Source organism: Martes martes (assembly GCF_963455335.1).
Source record: "Martes martes genome assembly, chromosome: 3".
NCBI classification, from domain to species: domain Eukaryota; kingdom Metazoa; phylum Chordata; class Mammalia; order Carnivora; family Mustelidae; genus Martes; species Martes martes.
In genome coordinates this window covers 91,974,907-91,994,643 of record NC_137890.1, presented here as the reverse complement: position 1 = coordinate 91,994,643, position 19,737 = coordinate 91,974,907, and positions in this window count along the sequence as shown.

Sequence of the window (19,737 nt, the reverse complement as noted above, 5' to 3'; positions counted from 1 at the left end):
CATCTGACTTATTTTACTCAGCCTTATTCCCTCTGGGTCCATTTGTATTGTTGTAAATGGCAAGATTTCATTTTTTAGGGCTGAGTAATATTCTGTAATATATATGTACCACATCTTCTGTATCCATTCATCTCTTGATAGACACTGGGCTGCTTCTATGTTTGGCTATTCTAAATAACACAGCAAAACACATAGGCGTGCATATACCTTTTTGAGTTAGTGTTTTCATTTTCTTTGGGTAAATATCTAGTAGTGGGACTACTGGATCATACAGTGATTCTATTTTTAATTTTTTGAGGAACCTCCATACTATTTTCCACAGTGGCTGCCTCAATTTGCATTCCCACCAACAGTGCACGAGGGTTCCCTTTTCCCCCCGTCCTGACACTTGTTATTGTGTTTTAGATTTGGGCCTTCTGACAGGTGTAAAGTGATATCTCATTATGGTTTTAATTTGCATTTCCCTGATGATTAGTGATATGATTCATGTGTCTGTTGGCCATCTGTATATCTTCTTTGGAAAAATATCTATTCAGATCCTCTGCCCATTTTTAAATTGGACTATTTGATTTTTTATTTTTATTTTTTATTTTTTTCAATTTTTAATTTTTTTATTTTAATAAACATATAATGTATTTTTATCCCCAGGGGTACAGGTCTGTGAATCGCCAGGTTTACACATTTCACAGCACTCATCATAGCACATACCCTCCCCAATGTCCATTTCCCCACCACCCTCTCCCGTCCCCCCTCCCCCCAGCAACCCTCAGTCTGTTTCTTGAGATTGAGTCTTTTATGCTTTGTCTCCTTCCCAATCCCATCTTCTTTCATTTTTTCTTTTCCTACCTCCCTCCAAGCCCCCCCCGCGCCTTGCATCTCCACTTCCTCATATCAAAGAGATCATATGATAGTTGTCTTTCTCCGATTGACTTATTTCGCTAAGCATGATACCCTCTAGTTCCATCCACGTTGTCGCAAATGGCAAGATTTCATGTCTTTTGATGGCTGCATAGTATTCCATTGTGTATATATACCACATCTTCTTTATCAGTTCATCTGTTGATGGACATCTAGGCTCTTTCCACAGTTTGGCTATTGTGGACATTGCTGCTATAAACATTCGGGTGCATGTGCCCCTTCGGAGTACCACGTTTGTATCTTTAGGATATATACCCAGTAGTGCAATTGCTGGGTCATAGGGTAGCTCTATTTTTAGTTTTTTGAGGAACCTCCACACTGTTTTCCAGAGTGGTTGCACCAGCTTGCATTCCCACCAGCAGTGTAGGAGGGTTCCCCTGTCTCTGCATCCTCGCCAGCATCTGTCATTTCTTGACTTGTAAAATTTAGCCATTCTGACTGGTGTGAGGTGGTATCTCATTGTGGTTTTGATTTGTATTTCCCTGATGCCGAGTGATGTGGAGCATTTTTTCATGTGTCTGTTGGCCATCTGGATGTCTTCTTTGCAGGAATGTCTGTTCATGTCCTCTGCCCATTTCTTGACTGGATTATTTGTTCTTTGGGTGTTGAGTTTGATAAGCTCTTTATAGATTTTGGATACTAGCCCTTTATCTGATATGTCGTTTGCAAATATCTTCTCCCATTCTGTCAGTTGTCTTTTGGTTTTGTTAACTGTTTCCTTTGCTGTGCAAAAGCTTTTGATCTTGATGAAATCAGACTATTTGATTTTTGATGGTAAGTTGTGTAAGTTCTTCATATATTTTGAATATGAACCCCCTGTTGGTTGTATCATTTACAAATATCTTCTTCAATTCAGTATCTTGACTTTTTGTTGGTTGATGGTTTCCTTTGCTGTGCAGAAGCTTTTTATTTTGGTGTAGTCCCAGTAGTTTAATTTTGCTTTTGCTTCCCTTGCCTGAGGAGACATATTTAGAGAAATGTTTCTAGGGCACCTGGGTGGCTCAGTCAGTTAAGTGTCTGCCTTCGGCTCAGGTCATAATCCCAGGGTTCTGGGATTGAGGTCCTCATCAGGGAGCCTGTTTCTCTCCACCCCCTCAACCTCCTGTTCATGCTTTCCCTCGCTCTCTCTCTCTCTCAAATAAATAAATAAATAAAATCTTTTTAAAAAAAGAAAAATGTTTCTGTGGCCAATGTCAAGGGAATTGCTGCTTGTGTTTTCTTCTAGGAGTCTTATGGTTTCAGATCTCACCTTTAGGCCTTTAATCCATTTTGAGTTTATTTTTGTGTATGGTGTAAGAAGTGGTCCAGTTGCACTCTTTTGCACGTGGCTGTCCAGCTTTCCCAACATCATTTGTTGAAGGGACTGTCTTTTCCCCATTGCGTATTTTTATCTCCTTTGTCAAAGATGAGTTGGCCGTATAAACATGGATTAATTTCGGGGCTCTCTATTCTGTTCTGTTGATCTACATGTCAGTTTTCATGTTAGATCCATACTGTTTTGATTATTACAGCTTTGTAGTAGATCTTGAAATCTGGGATTGTGACACTTCCTGTTTGCTGTAAATCTTTGTTGTTTGTTTGTTTGCTGTAAATCTTAAAACAACAGGTTTCATTCTTAAATCCCACATCCTGTGGTCCTACTGTGCCCACTGTTGGCAAGGGAGTGCTGTCCTGCCATACCCCTTCCTGAACACCCATCTGAAGCTCATTTTGTATACTCAGTGCCTGGAGGGATGTTACCTGCACCCTAACATCCAGGCCCAGAGGGTCATGTAAAATATTTCCTTGCCCTTCTCATTGGGATGTCTCACAGCCCAGCCAGCTAGGAGGACTGTCTGAATGTCCCTTCACTCGCTCTCCTTTTTTTCCTACTCTTCCATCAGGACATTCCATCTGTTACCAACTCTATGACCAAGACTGGGGAGGCCATTCCTGCCTTTGTCCTTGGGTGATAATGGAGTGGGTTTCATCATCATCTTTCAGGGACAAGCACCTAAGTGCCCTGCAAACCTCTCCTACCTTACAGATTGCTTTTCACACACAACTCTGATATGTTGTTAAACCAAAGGACCCCTTTCCCGTTTGGAGTGAGGACAGATTGAACAAAGTGAATGGAGGGAACAGAGAACCCTGTTTCCTCTCACACATATACCACACAAGGAGACATGTGCACACACACATCGTATGGTTTTTTTTAAACATAAACATAATTATGCTTTAAGAATTATTTTGCAACTAGCTTTTCCCATGTACTGTAATATGTGTTGGACATCTTTCTGGTTAGTACTTATTCTTTTTAAGTACTGTTTAGTCATCCATAATATGGGGGATGGTGTGTAGAACAGGCATGACCAGAGGGATGTAATCAGATTTTATTTTCCACTGTCTCTTACCACAGTCTTTTTTTTTTTTTTAAAGATTTTATTTATTTATTTGTTAGAGTGAGAGAGAAAGAGAGCACAGGCAGGCAGAATGGCAGGCAGAGGCAGAGGGAGAAGCAGGCTCCCCGTGGAGCAAGGAGCCTGATGTGGGACTCGATCCCATGACACTGGGATCATGACCTGAGCCGAACGTAGCCACTTAACCAACTGAGCCACCCAGGCGTCCCTCTTACCACATTCTCAGTGGAGAGTTTCTCTCTGTGTCTTAGGTACAAACTCAGATGGTCCTGTGACTAGTCTGATCCTTTTTTTTTTTTTTAAGATTTTATTTATTTATTTGACAGAGAGAGAGATCACAAGTAGGCAGAGAGGCAGGCAGAGAGAGAGGGAGGAGGAAGCAGGCTCCCTGCCAAGCAGAGAGCCCGATGTGGGACTCGATCCCAGGACCCCGAGTCAGAGACTTAACCCACTGAGCCACCCTAGTCTGATCCTTTGTATGTCACTTGAATCAGTAAAGCAGTCTCTATGCAGAAATGAGAATGTGTGGTCTGATGTGTTACCCGTTTAATGCTTTCTGACTCCTGACTCCTTTAGGCTCTGGCATTGGGTGTAGGGGGCCCCCAGCCTGTGAAGAAGGGAGTGTGTGGGGGAAGTGACCACTTTCTTCTTTCCTTTTTAATCCTCTCATCCAGGGTTGCACAGAGGATGGGAAAAGCAGAAAGTTCTACACTGCCTGGTATTGTCTCAAGATGGCTCTGAACTCACTCATGTGACTAAAACTCCTGACGGGCAGGGTGTTGTGTTGCTCTGGCTGCTGCTATCCCCGGAGACCCCCAGTTTCCAGCAGACCCCTCCACCTTGGTTGTTGAACACCCACACCCTTTCATGTGATCTCCAGGCTGGCTTTGTCTCCTGGATGGCCCACATCTGGTCCACATGAAGCCCTTGAGTATCTCTTACCTGCCATGTTCTGGGAGCACTAGCCAGCCCAAAGCAGTCACCTCCCTTGAGCCTCAGTTCTTAAGTGGTTAGCTGCCTCTCTTACTCTCTTGATTTCTTGGGCTGGATCAGAACGTGCTTCTCAAACTCTGGGGACACGTATCAGGTACATTTATTCTGAACCCTCTCTGTCTGGATAAGTCTGGGGTAGTGAGGTGGGACTCTCCTCCCTCGGTGTATGGTCAGCCTCATGAATTCAGTGGTCTACTGCAAAAGTCCTCCTCATAAAATTCATTTTCCCCTTTATACACCCTCAAGGTTTGGGGAGGGGTCTAATGGTCTTGTGATTGGTGTTCAGATACCTGCTTTGATGATTCCTCTAGAAACCTCGATATGTGAGATCCATTGTCTCTTAGCATCGCAGTCAAAACTCCTGATTTAGTATTGATCACATGAGTCTATTTTTCTATTAAGAAACATTTTGGTTGTTTCCTTCCACCCCCAAGCCATCTTGATATAAAAATACCACTGCCGTGAATATCCTTAAATATCTTGGTGCACAAGTGCAGACGTTTCTTTTGACTGAATTACACACCTTGGTCATTTGCTTGCCTGCCTCACTTGGAGATTTAGGGAGAGCTTAGCAGAAATGCATGTGTGTGTATGTATGTGCAGACTGGGCAGGTTCAGAGAACCAAGGATCTGGAGGGACAGAAGTAGGACATCTCCAAGCAGCAGATGAACCTACAGAACCACACCAGCGCACCTCAGTGTAGGGGCGAACAGCTTCCCACTAGCCATTAGCCTGGCCAGGCTAAGTGGGCCACGCTGGGCAGCCAGCATGATGTTTCTGAACGGCCAGTAGACACAGGACAGTGAGATAAGGCACACTTTAACAAGGCGATTAAACTTTCAAAATGATTTCTAGAAAGGATTAGCTATGCTACTAGATTTCTGATACGGTCAGAAATAGGTAATATGTAAAATAATTTAAAGGTAGGAGATTGAAACGGTAAGTTTTAGCTTTTAGAAAATTTACTTACATGGATTCCCTTATTCCCTGATGATGCAAGTAAATATGATATAACAACTTTATGACATTTGGAGCCACATAATCATTTATTTACTTTTGGTGCCTATTAGTTTCCTGTTGACCATGTAATGCAAATAAAAGTGGGCATCTTCGGAGCCCATCTATTCTTGGTGCATCATTGAAAAGAGCCATGTATCTGATAATCAAATCATATGAAAAAGGAAAGACTTCATGTATCTCCCATACAATCCAGGCATTCTACTTCTAGATATTTACCAAAAAGAAATGAAAACACATTTCCACATAAAGACTTGGACTTGAATGTTCACAGCAGTTTGGTTTGCAATAGCTAAGGACTGGAAACAGTCCAAACGTCCATCAGTAGATGAAGGGGTATACAAAGTGTGGTCTCCCTGTATAATGGAAATCCACTCAGCAGTAAATAAGAATGAACTCGTGATACGTGCAGCAATGTGAACACATCTCAGAATCATTATGCCAAATGAAGGAAGCCAGACACAAAGGAGTTTCTTTTGCATGCGTCCATTTATATAAAATACAACCTAATTTATAGCAACAAAAAGCAGATCAGTGATGGCTTAGACATGAAGGGTGGGGGGTGGAATACAGAAGGAAACTTCCGGAGGTGGCAGAAATGCCCTGCATCTTGATCATGTTGGGGGCTTCAGGGGTGACTACAACTGTCAAAGCCCATAGAATTGTACTCTGTGAATGGATGCAGTTTACTGCACGTCAATTATTTCTCAATACACTTGATAAGGAAAAAATAAGCAAAATCCTTACTGAAGTGTCTTAGAGTTACTATTTATCTACTCTGGAAATCTAGTTTAACTGCCTTTTCACTTGATAGGGAAGTGGAAAGAGGCATATATAAAATGCTGTTGACAGTGGCTGGTCCACGACAAAAGGTCAGAGACGGAGAGATGGAGCTGCTGTTGTCGTGAAGCTAGGCATAGATGTCCGCAAACACGTATTCCAGAACCTCTCTGCGGACCTGGCTCATTGCTTTTCTCCAGTAAATGCTTTTTTTTTTTTTTAAATTAAAGATTTTGTTTATTTATTGGACAGAGACAGACACACAGAGAGAGGGAACACAAGCAGGGGGAGTGGGAGAGGGAGAAGCAGGCCTCCCACCCAGCAAGGAGCCTGATGTGGGGCCTAATCCCAGGACCCTTGAGATCACGACCCGAGCCAAAGGCAGACGTCCAGCAACTGAGCCACCCAGGTGCCCCTTCAGTAAATGCTTTTTGATGAAAGGAAGAGATTTTCATATCAGCCAATACTTCAATTTACACCTTGGATGGGGCCTAAGGTCAGAGAGAGGATGATGCTCTGGTTGAAGAGCAGTGTGGGTAGCTGAGGGAAGGTGCTAAGGGCACTTGAAATGTTGCCCCAGTCTCCCTCCATGGAAGTACATCTGTGCAAGTGTGTTGCTGCTCCTGCCACGTGGTGTTCAGGTTCTGGGGCTCGCAGGGCGAGCTGGAGTCACTTGAGGGTGTTGTCTGTCATGTGCTTCAGTAGTTGCCTAGAGGAAGGATGAGCTTTTTTGTGTGTGCTTCTTAGGCAGAGATAATGTGCCTGGGTAGCAACTTCATCTCCCAACCATAAAATATTGATAGTCCTGGTGCTGGACAGAGACCAGGAGACACGCCCTGGAAGGTGCTGTTTGTCGGCAGGTGGTGAATGATTGATGAACAGGAAGTAAAATATTGATGTTCTGAGTCTCACATCAGGCCTCTTCCGACCCAGAGGGGCTTGCGTCTTGTATTATTAAAGGTGAAAATTCAGAGATGGGTTACTTTGCCTCTGTTTGGAACATGACAGCTTTGACCAGCTATGGCTTAGAGATAACTCTGGGATATTAAGGTTGAGTGCCCTTGGAAACTTGGTAGGTGGATGTTTGGATCCAAGAAAAGGAAATCCTACTTTGCCTGTCATGAAAAACTTGTAATGACAGCTTTGTCAATGTATTCTTTTTTTAAAGAAAGATTTTATTTATTTATTTGAGAGTGAGAGAGAGTGAGAGCTAGAGAGCACGAGCAGTGGGGAGGGGCAGAGGGAGAGGGAGAAGCAGACACCCTGCTGAGCAGGGAGTCTAATGCGGGGTTTGATCCTAGGACCCTGAGATCATGACCTTAGCTGAAGGCAGATGCTTAACCTACTGAGTCATTCAGGTGCCCTATCAATGTATTCTTCTTAAAAAATTATGTTTGTCAAAGTTGTACATGCACATAACTTAAAGAGAAAAAGAGATCTATTAGAAAAACAGCACTCTCAGGGTGCCTGGGTGGTTTAGTTGGTTAACCGTCTGACTTCAGCTCAAATCATGGTCTCGGGGTCCTGGGATTGAGGCCCCCATAGCTTGAGTCCACTGGAGATTCTCTCTCTCCATCTCCCTTTGCCCTCCCACCCGCTCATGCTCTCTCTCTCTCTCTCAAAGAAATAAAATCTTAAAAAAAAGAAAGTAGTACTCTCCTATGACACCCTGAGCGCCTTCCATTTTACCCTCTGCGTAATGTAAGCACTATAATCTCTTTTAGCCAATTCTTTTTGTATTATTTCCATATGACCAAATAACATGCTTCATATGCTGTTTCTTGAAATAATTTCAGAGTGTCTATTGACTCTTCCTTGCAGAAGATAAGTGTTTGACTCTTTCATACCACTACTTAAACACATAGACCCTTTTCAAGTCCTCTATTTTCCCAATATAATTATATTAGAATGCTAGTTCCCTCATTATTCAGTATTTCCATTCTTATGAATGTATACAGAGATCTACAGCTGGTCAAGTCATTCACTAAGATTACATTTACTTTCCTATGTTGCCTTTGTTGGGGAGAAAAAATTTCCTCTACACTCCAGATTCTTCTGGCTGGTCTAAGAATTAAACTGATATGAAGCAGATTAACAGAAGAAAAAAATGAAGTTTAATAATATGGTCATGGAAGTCAAATAATAAAATTGAGACCCACAGAAACCACAAAGGCATACAGCTTTAATACATTTAGACAAAGAAACATAAATTTGTGAGGAATTGACAAGATGAGAAGACTTACATTTCAGAGCATCAGTTAACAAGGAATTCTAAAGAGAATTATGGGCTGGAGTAGTAAATGAATAAAAGTAACAAGATTTGTTTGTATTGGCTTCTTCCCTATACAGGCCCTGAATTCCCTATCTGACAATAAGGATGTCTCCCTACCTTCTTGTGCAGGGAAGGTACCTTTTAGATGAGGGATATATTTCCTTCTATCTGGAGACAAAGAAGGGTCAGAGTGTTCTTCTTGTTCTGACTTTTTAAAAAAGCAACTTTAATTCAAAATAATCAATATGCTTCATTGGGGTAGGCTTCCTTGAGTCCCAATACTTTTGTTTTCTTTTGGAGTTAAGGATGATCTTGTTTTTGGTTTACTTGCCCAGTTTTCTATTTATTGTTTATTCAATCTCAAAACTCTGCCACTTACCTAAATTTTTTCTTGAGGTTCAGATACATTAACCATCCTATCAGTTTCATTTTCTGGAAGGAATGTCTCCTGGGGACTGTTCACCTCCTCCTATGAGCACTGGTTGCTTGAAGCATCTGGTGCCCAGCATCATCATGTACCATAATTCAAGGGGTGACCCTCACCTCTTTCCTGTGCTGAGTCCCAAACTTTTTCTCTATGTGTACTATCTTAATTTGGAGGAACAAAGCCTCCATTGGCTTCCCAAGAAATGATACAAGGGAGATAGTTTTTGGGGGGACTTTGCAAATGTGTATTATAGCTTAGCTGAGTACAGAACTTTAAGTTGGTAATAGCTTTCTTTCATAATTTTGAAGAATTTTATTATTGTCTACCTTTTGAAAAGTTTGAAATCATTTGACTTTTTAAAATCCTTTTTTTTACATGAGATTTTTATTTTAGGGACGCTTATAGAATCTTCTTTTAGTTTCCAGAGATTTACAGTTTCCTGATAAATGTCTTTGTGTGGGTCTTAGTTCATCCATTCTGACAGATACTAGTTAAGGTCCCTTTTTAAACACATCAACTTTATTGAAGTTTACATACATACATACATACAGCAAATGCAAACATTTTAAGTGTTGCATTTTAAATGCAAACATTTAAGTTTCATGAGTTTTGATAAATATATAAAAGATGGACTCTTTTTGGAGTGCCTGGGTGTCTCAGTTGGTTAAGCATCTGACTCTTGATCTTCTAATTTTCTTTTCTTTTCTCTATCAGGAAAAAGAGTGAATGTTCTGTTTAGTGCACTCTTCTGGGTTATCCGATTCTGAAAAGGCCTCTACCTTTCATTGGCTTTGAGTTATTTTACAACTCTGCAAATTGTAGAAAATTGATAACAATGCAAATGATCTTTCCCATAGAGATGCAAATAAATTTTGTCTGGTGCAGGTGCAAATTGAGTCTCCTTTTTCCCCAAGAACCCAGTTTTGCATCTATTAACACATTCATTTCAGCCTTCTTGATTGTCCATATGTCTAATATGTCCTTTGATTTCTCAGCTGAATCATTTGCAACATTTTAAGGATTCCTCACTAATAGATAAGTTAAAGAAAATCTTTGACATGTGGTCATTTTAACATTCTAACATTTTATATCTATTACCCTCTTAACTTTTAATTTAATCTGGGGTAGTTCCTTCACTTTATAATCCAGACCTTCCATTGAGTTTCTCATATCTGTTTTCATATATTTTTAAAAATATTTACTTGGGAGAGAGAGAAAGCGAGAGAGAGAGAGCGAGCGAGCGAGCACCCAAGTGGGGCAAGGGGCAGAGGGAGGAGAGAATCTCAAGCTGATTCCCTGCTGAGTGCAAAGCCTGATGCAGGGCTTGATCTCATGACCATGAGATCATGACTTGAGCCGAAATCACCAGTCAGACACTGAACAAAATGAGCCACCCTTGTTTTCATATCTTTAATTTCGAAGAGTCCCCTTTTTTTGGTTTTCTGAATGATAACTTAAAAAAAAAGCTCTTCTTATTTCATAGATACAATATCTTATTTATTTGGGGATATTAATGATAGTTTGTTTTGATGTCATCTTCTTTTGCATGGCCTTTTTTTCTTACAATTTGTTTTTCTCTGTTTTGGGGGCTGACACTCATGTTGGATGCTTTCCTCAGATATCTGGCAATCCTTCATTATTCACTCACAATCACTAGTGGGGCTAGAAGACCGATAGGCAGTTTGGACACTGGGAGTGGTATTCAACATAGGTTGATCTGGCTGGGCTATTCTACTGGGAAACTTTCAATGTCAGCATCTTTGGGAATTTTCCCCAAAGAAGACCTTAGCAGCTTAGGCTTATAGTATCTGCACATAGCTAGCAGTTCTCTGTGGAGCCTTAGAATTCTGTCTGCAAATGTGCACTTAAACTATATATTTTAAAAATAGTTTCCACCCGGGACTATGCCCAGTGCCCCTAGTCCAGAGACTCTGCTTTATCCTCTTCAGAGAATAAGCCTCCAGGTTTCTGCTTGGTGAGGGGGAAGCAGTCCCAGGCTGTGTGGAGTTTGGGAGGGCATTTGCTTATTTGTTTTTTACAGACTCTCTGTTAATCATGTTTTTAGTCCTACTTTTACTCCAGTGGTACTAGACCCCTCCAATTCTTCTTTCAGGGGTCATGCGGGGTAGTTTGGGTGTTTCTTGGCTTTACCTACTGCCAGCTAAGGATTCAGTGTTCTTGAACCTTCTAAATCAGTTCCCACTCATCCATCTGTCTTCCACTTTCCAAATTTTGATCCAGTGATTTCATCCTCTGTTTTCTCTGTCTTCATGGGTATATGTCTTCAAAAACTTACATCTCATTATTTTAAGGGAGTTTCAAATGGAGCAAAAGCATATGCTGTTTTCTATCTTGGCTTGGAATTTCAGTATATTTTTAATTTCAGTTTTCATTTCTTCCATTTACCTGAGTGTGAAGAGGCAGGATTATGTTGTGAAAAGGCACAGACACCAGCCGGGGGTAAGTTAGAATTCTCTATTACCCATTATGAGCTCTATGCTACTGTTCAGGTCACTCCATGTTTCTTGCCTTAGTGTAGTTATTTGTGCAGTAGTCACTGGAAAGTAATAATATCTACAACTTGGGGTTGTGATGTGGTTTAAACATGATGCATATAACTTGCTTGCCCCTCCAGTTATGTTTTCATTGACAGATTCTTTCCTTATATTCCTGAGAATATTAAATTTAGGGCCAGCACTCCCCACGGAGTTGTATTAATATGTTTCATCGAGAACGGGCAACATGTATTTGATGGCTGGTGAAGGAATCCTGCAAGGTTCCCTAAAGCAGATCTGTTTGTAATCTGGTGGCCATCAGTCAGCTAGCTACATATTCAAATGTGAAAAGATTTTGGACTTCGGTTCCAAAGTTTCCTGGTATTTCTGCTCAGTCCTCCAGGGGGCAACATTACTTCTGCCCATTTAGACTCTGCAGTCTCCAAAGAAGCCGGCTGCCATAATGTGTTGCTTCTCATTTCTAAACTGAGTCTCGTACTTCTAGACTCATCCTTATTTCATCAAAGAAAGAGGAAATTATTGACAGTTGTTTGAGGTTTCCATGGTTTTCTTCTTCCTTCCCTGATGTCTTTTTGCCAGAAGTCTCCCTCTTCTGGTGGAAGTGGCTCCCTCCTGCCTTCAGAGGAGGATTCCTAACCTCCGATCACCCTGGGTTCTCTGTTCTCAAGGTCCTTCAGAGTTCCAGTCAGAGCTCCTGATATGCCATTTATTTTGTGAAACTGTTCTTAAAGTTTTTTTTTCTTTCTTTTTTTTTTTTTTCCTTTCTACTCTCTCACACTATATCGTCTTTGGGTGGACTTATGAGAAGCTTTCTATCAGGGGTGAGCATTGGAAATATCTGGGCCTCCCCTGAATATTTCGCTGAATTTTATCTTATTGGTATTTATGAATTATGCTGAATTATCACTGAATATTTCTTATTGGTATTTATGAATTATGCAGTATCTGTTTGACCCTTTCATTGGCTGTCTGGAAGCTTAGAAAACATGTTTGACTCATCCCAAGCAAGTGCATCGAATCCAACAATAAGCACTTTGGATAATATCATTATCCTTAACTTTATGTTATTTTTCTCATCTTAATTTTTCTCAACCTTGATTTTCCCATGTATTTATTTTCCAAAACTTATTTTCTTTGCATTTTTTGTTACGCTGCAGCAAATCTTTGTAGAATGTGGTGATATATAAACATATGAATGAAGAGACAGGCAGCATAACACTTTTTGCCTGCAGAGGCAACACAGGCCAGAAATAAATGCAATTCCACAGAGGCTGGGATAAATCTACAAAGGGGAGAGAGAGAACATCATGCTGGAATGTTGGAGAAATCGGTACAAAAGTCTGTGATTGAAGTCAGTAAGGACATTTATAGTTTCCTGCAACCCTGGGTGTTCCTTCTGGACACTAAATCCTAAATTGGACAGACCACAGGACTGACACAGCGAGTCTGATGGATTTAGAGCACTTCCGTCTCTGGATTCCACAATGAGTGAGGAACCTTGGAGAGACATAGGCCAGTGTCAAGCCTCAGATCTGGGGTTGAGCACAATATTTGTAACCTAATTGAGACTTGTGGTAGTGACATTTATTGCTCAACAAATAGCCCTGCACTCCTGCACACATCCCAGTCCACTTCCCTGCTTTTTGGTGGGAATTGATTCTGTGTGGAAGCATAGAGCAGGTGTGAGTTCACCTTGCTTAACTTGTGCTGCCTCCGTGATGAGGAAGCCAGTGTTTATGCTGAACCCACAAGACGGCAAAGCCTCCGTCGACTTGGGTCCTTGAGTGAGTGGGTAGAGCCAAGCCCCTGTTGACCCACATTGGGCATCAGCATGAGTGAGGAGTAAATATGTGAAGTTAGTGAGATTTGGGGGTTATACATTACTGCAAACAGAGCCGAGCCCAACTTCACTAATATAGCCCTCAGTTTCCATGGCGGTAAAATGGGAGTACGAATTACTCCCTGACATATTTCTTTCTTCTTCTTTTTTTAAAGATTCCATTTATTTATTTATTTGAGAGAGAGACAGAGAGAGAGAGAAGAGAGAGAGCACAAGCAGGGGAGGGGCAGAGACAGGGCCAGGGACCCCAACATGGGACTCCATCCTAGGACCCTGATATCATGACCTGAGCCAAAGGGAGACGCTTCACTGACTGAGGCACCCAGGCGCCCCTCCCCAACAGATTTCTTTTTGGAAGTTTAATGACAATACAAGTGGAGCTAGTGGCTCAGAACAAAAGGACTGCTATTATAATAATGATCATTCCTGTCGATTTCTTGAACACAGAAGATGACGGCTGATGGGCTCTGGCTTGAAGCAGGGCATGTAGTAAAATGGACAGAACAGAGTTCAGGGGATCAGACAGACCTGCAGTCATGACCTAACTCAACAAATCCACCGTGGGAATGAGTGCAAACAATTTAATCACTCTAAGTCTATGTCTACAACAGTAAAACGTGGATAATTTTATCTCACTTGTGGCTTATCGTGAAGATTAAAAGAGCCTCTAGAGCTGCTAGCAAATAGCTTGGCACATAGGTAATTCCTCTCCTTTTGCTTCCCCGCATGTTTCCCCGGTGGGCTGTCTCAAAGCAAGCTCCTTGTCACGGAAGATGCCTTCTTCGAGGGACTCTGATGCTGGCCATTCAGTTAAGGACTGAGCTGTGCTGCTTTCCCAAGACTACCCAGCAACTCTCATTGCATTGCCCAGCAGGAGTCACACAAGGAAGCTAGGTCTTACTGATGTCATAAGACTGATAGTATTGGGAGTTGTTCTGACTCAGGTCACTAGGAACTTTGGGGAGAGCGGTGGGAAGTCAAGGGATGTAGTCTTAACAGGGGGGTGATGGATGGTGATGGGGAGGCAGCAGTAAGCCGTGGCGGGGACCTGGGTAGCAATGAACACAAGTCTCTTTCCTCTGCACCTGTCTCCCTCCCTGTTCACAAATGTCTGGAGCACAGAGGTGCACAGATTCCAGTGTCCACCAAAAGGAGCTACACCTGCAATGGGAAAGGGAGATTTAATTGAAAAGTATCAAAGGGCAAAATGTTTCTAGGCCGGTCTTCTTAAAGTGTCTTTTATTTGTCTTATTCAGATGGCCTCTCCTCCCCGTGCAGGCGTCCTCCTGCCCTGTGCTAACCTCTCGGGCCCTCCGAAGTCCTCCAGCTGTAGCCAAACATGTGATTCATGTGGTAATTAATTAGGCCTGGCCTTGTGGCTCGTCTTTTACTACTTTCTCGAAGTCCTGTTCCTCTCTTGAATTTACATTTGAATTTTCCAGTGTTTGGGTTTGACGTTACAGCTTGGGTTTCAAGTGCCCGGATGGCAAGGTGGCTTGGATTTCCATGGGTCCCCCCATGCCTAGGATGGTGCCCGGAACAGGGCCTGGACTTGGGGAGGACCCAGGGAACCTGATTTTCTTGTTTAATTATGTTATGTTTAATTTTGTTACGTGTCTGTTCTCCTTCCTGGCCTCCCAGTTTCCGCTTTTGTCAGTTTATCTGTTTCTATCAAAGCAATCCTTGTCATGTTGGAGACGTAGGCCTGTGATATTTACTAGTCCTTATAGAAAGAGCTACTGGTAAGGAGTAGACTCCCCCCCCCCCCGTTTAATTTTTTTATATAGCATTATATTAGTTTCAGGTGTACAACATGATTAAACAATTCTTTCTTTTTAAATTAACATATAATGTATTATTTGCCCAAGGGGTACATTTTTTTTTTGCTTAATTTTTTAAATATGGCATTGTATTAGTTTCAGGTGTACAACATGATTAAACAACTCTTTTTTTTTTTTTAGACTTTTTCACATGCTTTTCGCTGCCTTCACCAGCACTTGCGGTTGGCTTTCCACAAAGAAACAAAATGTCCATCACTTATAAAAATGATTGGGTGCTGGGGCGCCTGGGTGGCTCAGTGGGTTAAAGCCTCTGCCTTCAGCTCATGGGATCGAGCCCCGCATCGGACTCTCTGCTCAGCGGGGAGCCTGCTTCCCCCCAACCCTCTCTCTCTGCCTACTTATGATCTCTGTCAAATAAATAAATAAATAAATCTTAAAAAAATTAAATTAAAAAAATGATTGGGTGCTGAAGTGAAGGTAGGAGAACAGGTTCATTTTAGGGGGGCTGATGCTGTCGGTCTGCTGTGCTCACAAGCTTAGCAACTTCCTTCCTCAAGGCACGTACCAATTTGTGACTCAGGAAAAGAACAAATCCTACTATCTCATGGACATGTGGATCGCAAAACTATTCAGGGCAGAAGCCATGAATGCCCAGTCTCCTGTGTGCTTTTTAAGGTTTATCCTAGCTAATTGCTCCCGATGGCCACCCAGGGGTCCTCGCATATAACTTTCGACTCCCCAGAACTTAACTACTAAGAGCCTGTTGACCAGAAACCTTACAAATGACATAGTCGGTTAATCCATATTTCATATGTTACATGTATTATATGCTATATCCTTATAATAACGGAAGGTAGAGAAAAGAAATGTTATTAATAAAATCATAAGGAAGAGAATATATTTACAGTGCTGTACTATATTTATTGAAAAAAAAAACCCTGTAAGTAATGGACCTGCGCAGGTCAATCCTATGGTGTTCTAGGGCCCACTGTACTTTGCTGAGGCATAAGTCACCCACTTACAGTGTATAATTTAATGACTTAGTGTATTTACGGAGTTCGGTAGCCATCACCACAATCAGTTCTAGAACATTCTCAGGACTCCCAAAGAAATACTACCCATTCGTGTTCAACTCTCTCTTTCTGCCTAATCCCCTGAGCTCTAGGCAATCACAGCCTACCTTCTATCTCCACAGATTTGCCTGCTCTGGCCCTTCACGACAATGGAATCCTATAATACGTGGCCTTTTGGGTTGGGCTTCTTTCCCTCACCGTGTTTTCAAGAGTCAGCCATGTTGTGGCACTCATCAGTACTTCATTCCTTTGTATGGTCAAACAGTACGCCCCTGTATAGACAAATCACATTTTATTTATTCATTTATTAATGGATGCACACTTGGGTGGCTTCCTTTTTTTTGTCTGTTATGAATATTCGTGTACCAGTTTTTTGATGGACCCATGATTTCACTTGTCTTGGGTAAATACCTTGGGCTGGAAATTGGGGTCAGATGATAACCCGGTGTTTGAGATTTCAGAAACAGCCAAACGACTTTCCACAGCCACTGCACCATTTTGCAATCCCACCAGTGTAGGAGGGCTCCCATTTCCCCACTTCCTTGCAACACTTGTTACTATTTGTCTCTTTGCTCAGTCTCCTTGAAACAATTATCGGTGTCCCAGGTTTCTGTGTGTTTCTGCTTCCTTCCCGGCTCCTTCCCAAGAAGCCCACAGAGTGGGCTGAGCTCGGAGGAGGCAGCCATCCTGGGGACCAGGAAGGCTGGGATCCTGGACAAGGTGTGCTCTTGTTCCTGAGGCCTCCTCTGACTGTTACAGGACAGCTATGCTCAGTCTTCCTTCTGGAGCTCCATCTGGGGAGTCAACTCAACCTTCGGGGCTACCCTTGCTGGCTGAGTACCCTGGCTTGGAAGGAGAAGTTGGGGAAGAACCGCCCTCCAGCTCTGCTCTGAACCTTCCTTCTGGCTTCTTACCACCTTCCAGGCTGGGCAGAGGGTACGATTGAATTTTGCTCCTTCTCCCACACAGCAGTGACCTCTACGACCTAGCTGTCATGGGTACAAGGACCATCTTCTTCTGTCTGTGGGGACTTTGAGGGGGAACTCCACGAGATGGACCCTTCAAGCTTTGCTCTTGATAAACTAAGGCAGAGCTAAAGGAATTAGAAATCTCCGTTCTGACAGATCCTGTCTTTCGAGAGTATTACCTTGCAGCAAAATCATACTTTGCATGCCAGGAGCAGAGGATTCATTTCCTCATTCTTTTCCTTTGCATTCTTTCTGTAACAAATAGGAATCCCAAGTGAATGAATGCATCTGAGTGAGTAGGATGAAGATTATATAGTCGGGAAGGCAAAAGAGAAAATTAATAATTTTCAAAATATTATTCCTGTTATATTGCTGTCATTTCAGTGTGTGGTCAGGTTTTTCAGCTGATGAGCCATTGCCTAAAAAGATTTTTGTCTAGCTTTAATATTGTAGTTTGTATTGTGATTATAAACAGGATTTTTTTCCTCAAACGTAGAGCCTACTAAAAATATTTTTAATTATGCAAGTATTTCCTGAATGCATTATCATTATAAATAAAATTCAGATAGCGCTAAAGTCCCTCTAAATATCACCTCTGATTCCGAGACCTTTGAAGAGATAACCATGCCTAGCTCTGATTTGTATCTTTCCAGATCTTTTCCTTATCCATTTATACATTGACACAGCTATCTTTAGAAATAATAGGTTTGTTTTCTTCCTAAATGAACGCTATTATTTTTTGTGCTTCATTCTGCAGCCTGCTTTTCCCTTTCACTTTTGAAAGAATCCTGAAGGCTTTTCTAGGTTGTCAGTACAAATAACTTTACGTCATTTCTTTTAACTGCTATGTAATATTCCATGGTACCGAAATACCACAGATTATTAAGCCAGATCCCTATTAACAGACATGTAAATGGATTATTTTTATTTTTTATTGCTACAAACTATGATTCAGGGAACATTCTGGTACATCCTTCTTTCTGTACATGCACAATGGTTTCTCTGGGGACTCAGAACAGAAATGGTTAGGTCAAAGGATATTCATATTCAGCATTTTAATAGATGCTACCAGACTGCCCAACTGGAGGCCTGAACGAAGATTATGCTATTTGAATGTGCTTTTTAAGAACTGCAAGTGTCTTAAATCCTCTGCCCTGAGAGATTGTGATGCACTCCTCCATTCCCTTGAGAATCACTGATTTATACTTCAGTATGAATGCAATCATTGTGTTTTCTCGACCAGAGAAATCTACATTTAAAGGCTTACTTCTAATTGTGGAATAAAGCATGTTGTTTTCTGTTGAAGTAATTTCAGGCATCAGTGAGCAAGTAAGGGAGGCATTTCGGGGTCGGAGGCTTTTCTGTGCCCCTGAAAATTATTCTCTCGTGGTTGCTGGCTCTACCCTGTGAGGCACACAGAAGACCCTGGGAGAGGGTCTTCACATGCTTCGGGGAGCTGGGTCGATGCTCAAGGCTCCGTCCAGAATGGGAAGCCCTCAAAGACAAGACCGTTAACTCTTGGTACCTGGCTCCTCTTTGCCGAGCACAGACCCTTGAGACCGGAGGGGAGAAGTCCAGAGCTGCTGGGAGCAGACGCCGTCCCAGGAGCACATAAAGCCCCACGGTGGAGGAAGAGCAGGGTCCGTCACGCGCAAGCTGGGAGGGGCGTCGTCGGGCTGCAGCCAGCAGGCTGGCTAAGGCGCACAGGCAGAGGCCTTCCTGAGAGCTGAGAGCTGAGAAAACAGAGCACATGGCTGGTCAAGGAAGAAGTGGCCCAGGACCAAATGGCAGCACTGGGCAGCATTTGTCCTTGTGGGGTCCTGACCACAGGCTCTGGGGAGGGCCAGGTGGCCGAGAGGGCTCCAGACTTGAGCGTGTGCTGTGGATGGCGGAGGTGGCGCAGAGCTGGGGAATAAACTAGAACGCACAGAAATCTCACAGCAATGCTGAGTGGATCTTAACATCGTCCCATTTAGTGGATGCGAAGACATGCTCAGAGACCACTCCACAGTCCCTTGGGCAGAGTCATGGTGTGCACTCAGATCTGTCAGACCGGGAGATGCGTGCTCGGCCCCAGGGGGAGAAGAATACTTCTATGTCCCCTGTCTGTCTCTCCTGGTGACTGTGTGCCTGGTGCCTGGGGGCACACAGTGGATACTCAGCATGTACTTGATGAGTGAATAAATGAATGAGCGAACGAAGGGAGGCTCTTAGCCTTCAGGAGGTGCCACAGGTAAGGACGACAAAAAGCTCATCTTGCGGAGCCCACCCTCTGAGAGCAGAGCTGGGGAGAGGCTCTCTGTGGTTGGAAGGCAGGGGGCGGAGTTCTGAGAAAGGGGAGGGGGTGCCTGATCTCTCCACTTCTCTAGTTTTGATAGAAATCAGTCCTTGGACAACATCAGGGCCCCTCATCCTCCCTCCTCTCCCGCGCCAGCCCCTCCCAGCTGTCACCGCCGCTGCTTGTCCTGCGCCCACTTGCGCTGCACACACTGTCACCATGCCTTGAGCATTAATCACAAGGAGGTGCTAAGTCTCCAGGCTACGAAGTCGAGGCTCTGAGGGGTAAGTAACTTTCTCACCAGGTAATAGTAGATGGCCTGACCCCTTATCCTCCCCGGGTCCCAACTGTGGAAGTCTAGAATTCGCTGAAGGCCTGATGTTGACTGCCTGGGTCTGAGATAAAAGGCGGCCCTTCTGGAGCAGACATCACCGCCTGGCCGTGAGGATAAGCTATACTACCTGTGAGGCTCTC